General features: G+C 42.1%; 2 long non-coding RNA genes across 2 annotated transcripts; both read right to left on the bottom strand.

Moving 5' to 3' along the window:
• Window positions 1-4651: 4651 nt before the first annotated feature.
• LOC143100813 (uncharacterized) lies at window positions 4652-5682 on the bottom strand. Its single transcript, XR_012981942.1, has 4 exons — window positions 5639-5682; window positions 5154-5237; window positions 4950-5020; window positions 4652-4823 (listed from the first exon to the last, which is right to left on the bottom strand). It is a non-coding gene; the product is annotated as an uncharacterized LOC143100813 (long non-coding RNA).
• Window positions 5683-5685: 3 nt separating this feature from the next.
• LOC143100816 (uncharacterized) lies at window positions 5686-6108 on the bottom strand. The gene is made up of 3 exons (XR_012981945.1): window positions 6086-6108; window positions 5819-5945; window positions 5686-5704 (listed from the first exon to the last, which is right to left on the bottom strand). It is a non-coding gene; the product is annotated as an uncharacterized LOC143100816 (long non-coding RNA).
• Between the last annotated feature and the right edge of the window lie 3130 nt (window positions 6109-9238).

Below are 9238 nucleotides of genomic sequence, written 5' to 3'. Positions count from 1 at the left end.
CTCCAGGGCCTGATATAAATCATCCTAACATCTGACAAACCAAGTAGATTTAGTTTAAAACATTTTTTTATGTTTTTTTTCTTTCTTTTTTTACCACAGTCCTGCATTTTAAACCCTAGTTGTCAAACGATGTGCTGAATTTGGCTATAGAGCAGAAAATGTCTGACAGGAAATCTATTCATGCAAATAAGCGATTACTAAGCAGCTCATTGCACAATCGCTAATCAATTGTTCTCTAAGCTCCGTGCTTATTTCCTGCGTGATGGATAGGTGTAGTTAAAACTGTCTTCCTGAAAAATATTTCAACCGCACATTCCACCGAACAAACACCAAATGGCATAACAAATGGCACATTCCAAATCCAAAGAAAAAGTCATCTTGGGTTTTCATTGGAGGGTTCCCTTGCACATAAATATATGATAATGACTATGATCAAGGATGACTCTACATATTTAACTAAAGGCTCTGCTGTAATCCGCAGAGTATGTGTGAATATCCTTTGTCAGGCTTTATCTAGTATAGAAAGATAGCAGAAGCCATTTTTCTGCACGCCTGTGTCTTCCAGAACCTCATTGTCTCTCTGTCTCTCAAAACTCTTCAGCTTGTGGGCCTACTGTACATCCCATGTGCCTGTCTGCTGTTAGCATAGCTTTCTTTCTAAAGACCACCATCCCCCTCGGAAACAGAGCCTGCTCTTTGGAAGCAGATGGAAGAGAATGATGGTGTGAAAGACCCACAGTCACAGCTGGTAATGACGCCTGCCTTTATCTCCATGGGGACTGGAGTGTGCGACGAAGAGAGAAGGGGGAGAAAAAGGCAATAGATAAACTCGTGCCCACTGCAAGCCTGCCTTTCCCTACAGGGATTGCCACTTGAAGAAGGCGCTTGTGCTTTAATCACTCAGCTGTTTCGAGTGTGTTGAGTGTTGCTCTGCCACAGTGTGCCTTGTCAAAACTAAACATTTCTTAGTCTTACTGAACGGCCCCCAAGGCCCTCTACCATGAGAAGACATCAGGGGATTGTTTGTGGTGCTGTGTTTACACATAGCTTTTAATGGAAAGGAGATTCAGCATCGTGATAATGATGATAGGGATTTAATTTAAGGTTGATGTGTCATGCATAAATTGAACTACTTTTTGAGACCAGGCATCCACTGAGAACACAGAAGCAAAGGAAACTACAAAATATCAGCAACACAAGGACATTTCGATCTCAAAACGTTGTCTTTTTAGAATAAATAAAGTATTTCTTGAAGCCCATATTTTGGATGTGCACACCCATTTCCACAAAAATGGTGTCAAGTTGCACATGGTTATTTTCCAGTCTTTGTACTACTGTCTGTGTGTTTTAAGGTGATCATAAGCATATCTCTTCTTGGTGTTGATTTTTTTCTTATCTCAACTGTAAATTCATCTCTTTAGCTCAGGTCATTTCAGCATCAGCTGTAGGCCGTCTCAGCTGAAGTGCAAATTTGACTCTGACGTTTGTCATTTTTTTAGAAATGTATTACTACCTAAAGCAGCATTGCTCTGGCAAGCGTTGACAAGATGCTCATGTGTGCTGTACATGTTCTCTGTGAAAGAGGTCAGTGCTCCTTGCGAAGTACTGTAGGCAGCAAGCAGAGATCTGGATTATTGTGAACATGAGGTCTTGACCTCCCCTGCTTTCTTCCAACAGTAGAGCTGAGATCAATAAATTAAGGTTTTCTTGAATTTTTATTTGTTTGGTCTGGCCACAGCCTGTCTGGATTTCATTCCCAGTTCTTACAGCGGTTTTGTTTGAGCAATCTCTGATGTGAGGCAATGTGTTGTCACATTCTCCCTCCCTTGTTTCTTGGTCAATTCTCTGATGTCTGGCTACTGCAACATGTTGATTTTAATCTGTGTCCTAACTTCGCTCTCCCTCTCCTCTATTTTCAACCATACTCAGATAAGGAGTTACATTCCTTGTGCTATAGGTCGGGGATTTCCACAGTGGCCAATCAACAACCAAACCTATTTTACATTGCACAGCATGACTCGAAATTCAATCACCATTCACAATTTGCTTGTGACAGTTGCAAATGCGCAGCATGTTATACAGTAGTCAGGATCTGTAAAGACACTCCTTCACGGTACAACAGGCCCTACCACAATCAACAACGAAGTATATTTAAGATTACACAACAGGACATGAAATACAACAATACAAAACTGGCTAGCAGCATTCACAAACTTGTTGCGTGTTGTACCTGATCACGGCATAAAATGTGCTACCAGTTGCCTGAATGCCCAACCAAAGAACCAAAACTAAAAAAAATAGTAAATTATCTATCTATAGAATGACTATTGTTTGTGACATTAATTGGCCGTGAGAATTGTTCTCCATCATTATAACTTACACTTTCATATAGTTATACAAGACAGCCTATTATAATAGCTAATGCTATTCTCTCCTTATGTATCGTTTATTCCGCTCTATAGACTCTCTACTGTGAGGTGTTGCAGCCCCCTGCTACCTGCAGCTGGTTTTCACTTAACAATCCCTTCCAAACTTTTACACATACACATACACATACACATATAATGCAGTTCTGAGTTCTAATGAGTTCTGTGAAGCACCATAAGGCAATGTCTATTGTCTCAGCTTCACATTGGGGTCCTGTTTGCCCTGTCGAGACTTATTATCCATTAAGTATAAGTAAGTATTAAGTATATACTCTTTTGATTCCGTGAGGGAAATTTGGTCTCTGCATTTATCCCAATCCATGAATTAGTGAAACACACTCAACACACATTGAGGTGAACCACACACTAATCCTGGCGCAGTAAGCTGCCTGCTACAACAGCGGTGCTTGGGGAGCAGTGAGGGGTTAGGTGCCTTGCTCAAGGGTACTTCAGCCGTTCCTACTGGTCGGGGTTCGAACCGGCAACCTTCCGGTTACAAGTCCGAAGCGCTAACCAGTAGGCCACGGCTGCCCCCAAAAATTATTGACCAGCAGACAACACATTATCCCTTATACATTGATTTCAGTTGAAATCAGATGGCTAAGACTGATGTTATTGATTTGCTCTGACACTCTTTCTTTCCTCTCTTGGGCCAAGACTGATAAAGTACCTTCCTGCCACCTCTGTGTACAATTTAAAAGGGTTGAAGAAACGGGCAAACTCAGGCACTGCTTCACACAATGCAGTTTTGAGCTTCTGATATGCATGTTGGCATCTCATAGTCCATCTGACTTGCAAATCAAGTCAAGTATTCATATCTGCTGGGAAATATGTTCATGCCTGCAATCCTTGTAATCAGACTTGATCTTCATGGCTGTTGTTTCCTTAATTCTTAGGGGAACAAATGTTTCTTTATGAGTCAGCTAACAAAGGAACACTAAGGGCCCTATTTTGGGAATCAGAAACGGATGGTCAGAGGCGCAAAGTTTATAGACATTAAAGGAACACGCCACCCAATGTCAGTAGTAATATATGTTCTTACCTTAACTTTCACGAGTTGAGTCATACCTCTCCCGTGTCGGTACGTGCACTCAAACGCTCTGGTGCGCGGCGCGAATGTGTTAGCATGTTGCTATGCTAGTGGGCTCAGACGTAGCCATAGAGGGAGGAAGATAGCAGTAATCAAAAACATCCACCTTTTCCCTACTTAAATACAGTTGCACGAGTAGTTGATAAAAATGTGTAAGGTCACACAACATGAAACGTGGCGATTTTCCAAGCGAATAAACAGGAGAACTACAATGTGTGGCGCAATAGCACTTGGGAGTACTACGACCTAGCGTAGTAATATTTGTTAACACATTTTTGCTATGATTATCGCGCCGCGCACCAGAGCGTTTGAGTGTACATACTGACACGGGAGAGGTATGACTCAACTCGTGAAAGTTAAGGTAAGAACATATATTACTACTGACATTGGGTGGCGTGTTCCTTTAAAGCGGAGGTATGACGGCTTCAGGAACGGACCCGAGAAACGGACCCGTATCGGAGTCCAGATGCTCTCAGGAACGGATCTGCTACGAAGGCGGATCGCGGACCCGCCGTGGCTCCGCACTGCATCCACTCCGCATCCACGATTAAAACCTTACCTCTGCGGCGGGTCCGTTTGGGATCCGCAAATTGATACATACATCCGCCGCGGACCCGCAACGGACTCAAAGGCTCATCTGGCCCGGGTCCGTTTTGGACCCGTTTATCTCATTTTCAAAATTCCTTCTGTTGTGGCTGTAGGATAAAACTAGGCAACTATAGGATAAAAGTAAAACTATCACTAGGCCTAGCCTAGGCTACTACAGCAATATAGGCCTACGATTAATCTGCATTGCCTCGTATTTTTAACTTAACAATACTGTCAATAAACCTAACAGAAAAGGTTTAAGTCAAGACATCAATTTACTGTACAAACGTGATCACTACTCAATGAAAATATAAAATGGACATTTATGGAAAGTTACAGGTTATAAGCTATTCTGTTTTTGTTAAGTAGCCTACATTGCCTAGGCTACTTTACATTCATTTTGTGGTCAAAACCTAATTTAGTGCTTTATAGGCCTAGGTCAGTGCAGACATGAAATATTTTATCTAATAGGCTACAACTTCAATGAAATACTGCGCTATGCACAGCTAAAATATCAGAAAATGAATAACTGGTGAATGACAAGAAGTTCAATAAAAAGATTGTTTAATGCTTATTTCTCCTATTACTCCATTTGTGTGGATGGAGGCGGAACACATCTCCTCGTTGCCCGATCCACCGCCGATTGAAACACCTGATTGCGTGTTTGGTGACCTCAGTGTCCGTGGCAGACCGTGTCACCATGTTTTTCCTCACAGCACCTGTAATCAAACAGACAGATATGTTTATATTTATGGTATGTAGCATCCAAAGCCAAGTATGCTTACACAATACAATATATGAGATAGGTATTAAGGAGATTAAATTTAAAAAGAAACATGACTTACAAAGCTCCTCTGTTCGCTGCACGTTGAGGGCTGGTGTGGGGGTGGAGGGAGTTGAGGAGGGACTGCCGTTCCTGGCCCATAGTGAGGTGGGTGGTGTGCGAGAGGGGGAAACTAATTGTATTAAATGGTAGTTATCTGTTAACCATGACTGATAATACACATGGGGCCTTTCTATTCACTAATATTTCAGAGATCAGTCCCTACCTTGAGTAACTCTCCGTATGTTAAATGCAGGTGCAGGGAGTTGAGGTGGTGAAGAGTGTTGCGGTCCTGCCCCATGGTGAGGTGCTAAGGGAGATAAATGGTTGTGATCTGTTAACCATGGTAGGCTGAGAGCTACAGGGCCAAACAATGGCAAACAAAAACAAATCTCTGGACATGAATTTGTATGTTTCAATATTTTGGTATGCACTATCTATATCAACTCCATGAATGGATTGACATTGAAATCAATGTGTTTCAATACAATCTGATAATAATGAATGAACTTTTCAGGCAATATTGCATGAATGCAGATGTTTTAACTGACAAAATATTTGGCTGAGATTTTGAAAGTAATGGATAAAGTATGCAGAAAATCTGAGATGGTAATGCAGATGCAATCTGTTGATCTGAAATGGCGTGACTACTGCTGTGTTAATATAGATGGGGCCACTGTATTCAATATTATTTCAGAGATCAGTCTTTACCTTAACAGTTTTCTCCAGGTTGAGGGGTAGTGACTCGGCTGCCTAGCACTCGGCGAGATGGTGGAGCTGGAGGAATAGATACAAAGAGAGGGGAATGTCTTTAGCACTAAGAATGTTAACCATATCTCTAATATTAATATTATGATTTAGTTATTTCAATGTTAAGAGATTATTACTTACTTTGCCAGTGCAATTGGCTTGGGCTTGAGGCTTCAACTGATATACCAGGCGAGTTGGAAGGTACCTCAGAGATGCAAAGTCACCATTTTCTGGCTCTTCACTGTCATCAGAGTCCCCGAAACGATGGCTGTTACATAACGATATCATTATGGTTATTGCAATCCCAAAATGTCCAAATATGCATATAGTACAACTATCTCTGGTCTATTTTGGAATGCTACGGGAATGTGTTCACATTACATTTTAAAAACCCAGAAAGTATCTTACTTGATCAAGCAAACCCAACAGAGTAGAGGCAATCGTAACGTTAGATGCAAGAATCCAGCCGATAAAAGTTGACGCTGCAGAACAAACAAAATAGAAGATGGGGACCAAGTTCCATACAGTTAAGTTACGTTAGCATAATAAATCACAAACAGATGCCAATAGTTGTCTGAACCGACTTAAACAGTGATTAAAATGCCGAGGCTTTCATTACAAAGATGGCAGATAGACACTAAAGTTACGTATGAGACCAAACTTGGCAAAATGCAAACGTTAATGCACAGCTAGCTAGAGGCTAGGGCTAAACCATTATCAGTGAGTCAACATGCTAAAGTTGTAGGTAGCTATCATAGCAGACGAGTGCTTCACTGACTTCATTGACTGAAATACCAGTGTCAGTATCACCTTAATCAAGGTTTGCATCGCAAACGTGATTTCAATATATGTATAGCACTAATAGACATTAGCAATAACTTATGCAATTGCGCCTAGCAGCATGCTAGCTAGCAGCTATATGCCGCTAGCATAGTAGCACTATATGGACAACAGCGACACATTAAAACAGACAAGACCAGACAATGTGTGTTTTTTAAATCACACTACCATAACATATTCTGCTGAAATTGCTATCCCATTTTAAATCAGATAGGCTACAGACTCATATGAGCATCACAGCTCACAATAACGTTAACGTTAACTTAGCCTGTTGCACAAAATGACAAACGTCTCTGGTTGCACTAACCTTAACGTTAGTCCTAATATCAAACAACGTCATTACAATCAATAAACATGATGATTATAAAACCACAAAGGCCAATGTTTAGCTATTGTGAATGTCGCAATATATTAATAAATATCACTTACTCGAGAGGGTTCAGCGCAACCGTGTCCCAGCAAAGAAAATATACACTAGTATGACTCTTCTTGGCTCTTGGTGTACAGTCATGTTCAACCGTTCAACCGTCGGATCCGCGCCCGCGGATCCGACATGGGTCCACTCAGGATCCGCGGTTTGACAGTAGAATTTAGGGGGCCGCCTGGAGGCGGAGCTGATCCTCTGTGCGGCACCAAAACGAATGCGACAGTCACGCGGGTTTGGCGACTTGAAGGCGGATCCGCCTAGGAGTCTACTAGCACTGCCATCGCCCGATGTCATTTCTGAGTCATATCACTCTCTGTCTCTCTTTTAAATGCCTATTCCCTGAATGGTCTACAATTATGTGTTTTATATATAGGTTAATATCTAAACAAAATAACCCAGGCAGTCTCATCTAGGATATAACACAGGATATAACACAGGTTGTCAACGTCAAGTTGGTTCTATTTAGGGAGGTGAATGTGTGTAAACATCTGTAGATGACTCAGAAATGACATCGAAAGACAAGGAGTGAATAGTGGCAAGCAAGCCGAAGTCTGCTGACAAGGGCCCGACGGTAATTGTAAAGCAATTTACAAAAGATTCACTGAACAAAAATGCTGATGTGGTACATGAAAATTTAGCTAAAAATGTGGAGAATGCAATGCAATCATAGCCTGGCGGGGCCATCCTATATCATTGAGATGTATAGTCTGGCATCGAATCATTCACCTCGCTTAATCCAAGGGGCGGGCAGAGAATTGTCTTTCAAACTGCCTAGGCATGCAATAGGCCAGCGCTACGACCATATCCGTATCCGGTAGGCAAAACTGCAAACACATCCTTCTTAGAAAGGAATGACTTAAGTGCATTGTGTTGCTCAACTTTCAAAGAAAAGCACAAGTCCAACTCCTCCAAAGTTGACGCCAACGCCGATTCAAACAACCGCTCTTCGTTCGCCATAGCCACCTTCCTTGTTGTTCACCGTCACAGGACTGTCCTTATCCTGTTAAGCCCGCCTTAAGACTCTCTAACGAAATAGAGCGCTGTGATTGGAGAACATCCACGGTGTTAAGCCAATAGAAATTCCTATGGTTCGATACTAGACGTACAGGCTGAGCAAATTAATTTGCCGCCGCTAGGGTGCGTCTAGATTTCTAGGCTAATGCAATCAAGCATTTTGGACGATATATTGTCACAAGCTGCATGGCAGAATAGGCAACAGGCCGATGTGCGTTTTATTTGGAGACTGTTTTGCGCGACAGAGACTGAGTTTGCTGCTGATATTCTGGGGATAGGCCTAGCCAATGTACGACTTCAGCCTTTTAATATATTTGCTGCATTAGATCAGTCTTTCTAGAACAGGCAAGGGCTTTCTAGCCTCACGTCAGCAGCGCTGCATCACCCATATAGCCTACATTAAAACAACCAACGGATGGTGGGCGGGTGCAGTTTTGAAAATTGGTCAACAAACTTTGGTGCTGATGGATGGCTAATGGATGATAAGTTTTGCTATGCAGTTATGGTTGAAACTAGATGTACCGCATAGCGGTACAAAATATGACCACCGCTCAGTCCTTTACATCCGTTCCGCGAAAATAAATCACACTTCAATTTGTCTCCATATTTTACTCCATCCCCCACTCTTGAAACTTTTGTGTATGCTTGTTTGGCATGCCTGAGTGTGTGTGTGCGGCTGCACAGAAAGTACCCTACTGGTGCTGAAAAGGTGAATAGATTGTAGAATAGCCAAAGAAGATGTTAACCTGGCCCTAGCCAGATGAATGTCGTTCCGCTTAGCTCCGCCTAGCTTCACTCACATCCATCTGGAACCTCTTCCATTGAGAGTGATTTCTCCAACCAACTTTATGGTTTAGCCAATCAGGACGCAGGGCGGGAGTTTCATAGATGTGACATAGCGTAGAAGCGACTGTGAGACTGTTATCAGCGTCACGGGTTGGCTTCGATGAGAGTGGTTGAACGTCAATAGATGACGGACAAGTGGCTTATTCAATCATATGCAAGCATTTTTTGATTAGGTCCAGCCTTCTGAAGCAACACTTCAATGGATCGGTTCCAGATGGATGAGTGGAGCTTGGCGGAGCGAAATTCATCTGGCTAGGGCCAGGTTAAGAAGATGTAGCATTGTTATAAAACCTTTAAAATCTCTAAACAATCACAAGTAGGGCAGTTCATCACAGTTCATCCATTGCAACTGGATTGATGAAAGGTCACTTACACCTGTAGGCTACATTGTATTTGGGAAAAGCAAAAGGTATCAGCATAATGTTATTTATTTA

The sequence above is a fragment of the Alosa pseudoharengus genome, unplaced genomic scaffold (genome assembly GCF_046254945.1).
Source record: "Alosa pseudoharengus isolate Yale_2024_CS ecotype anadromous, Long Island Sound unplaced genomic scaffold, YU_APseudo_1.1 YU_APseudo_1.1_scf_3, whole genome shotgun sequence".
Classification (NCBI taxonomy): Eukaryota; Metazoa; Chordata; class Actinopteri; order Clupeiformes; family Clupeidae; genus Alosa; species Alosa pseudoharengus.
The sequence above is the reverse complement of the archived record's forward strand: the minus strand, read 5'-3'. Positions and strand labels throughout refer to the sequence as shown.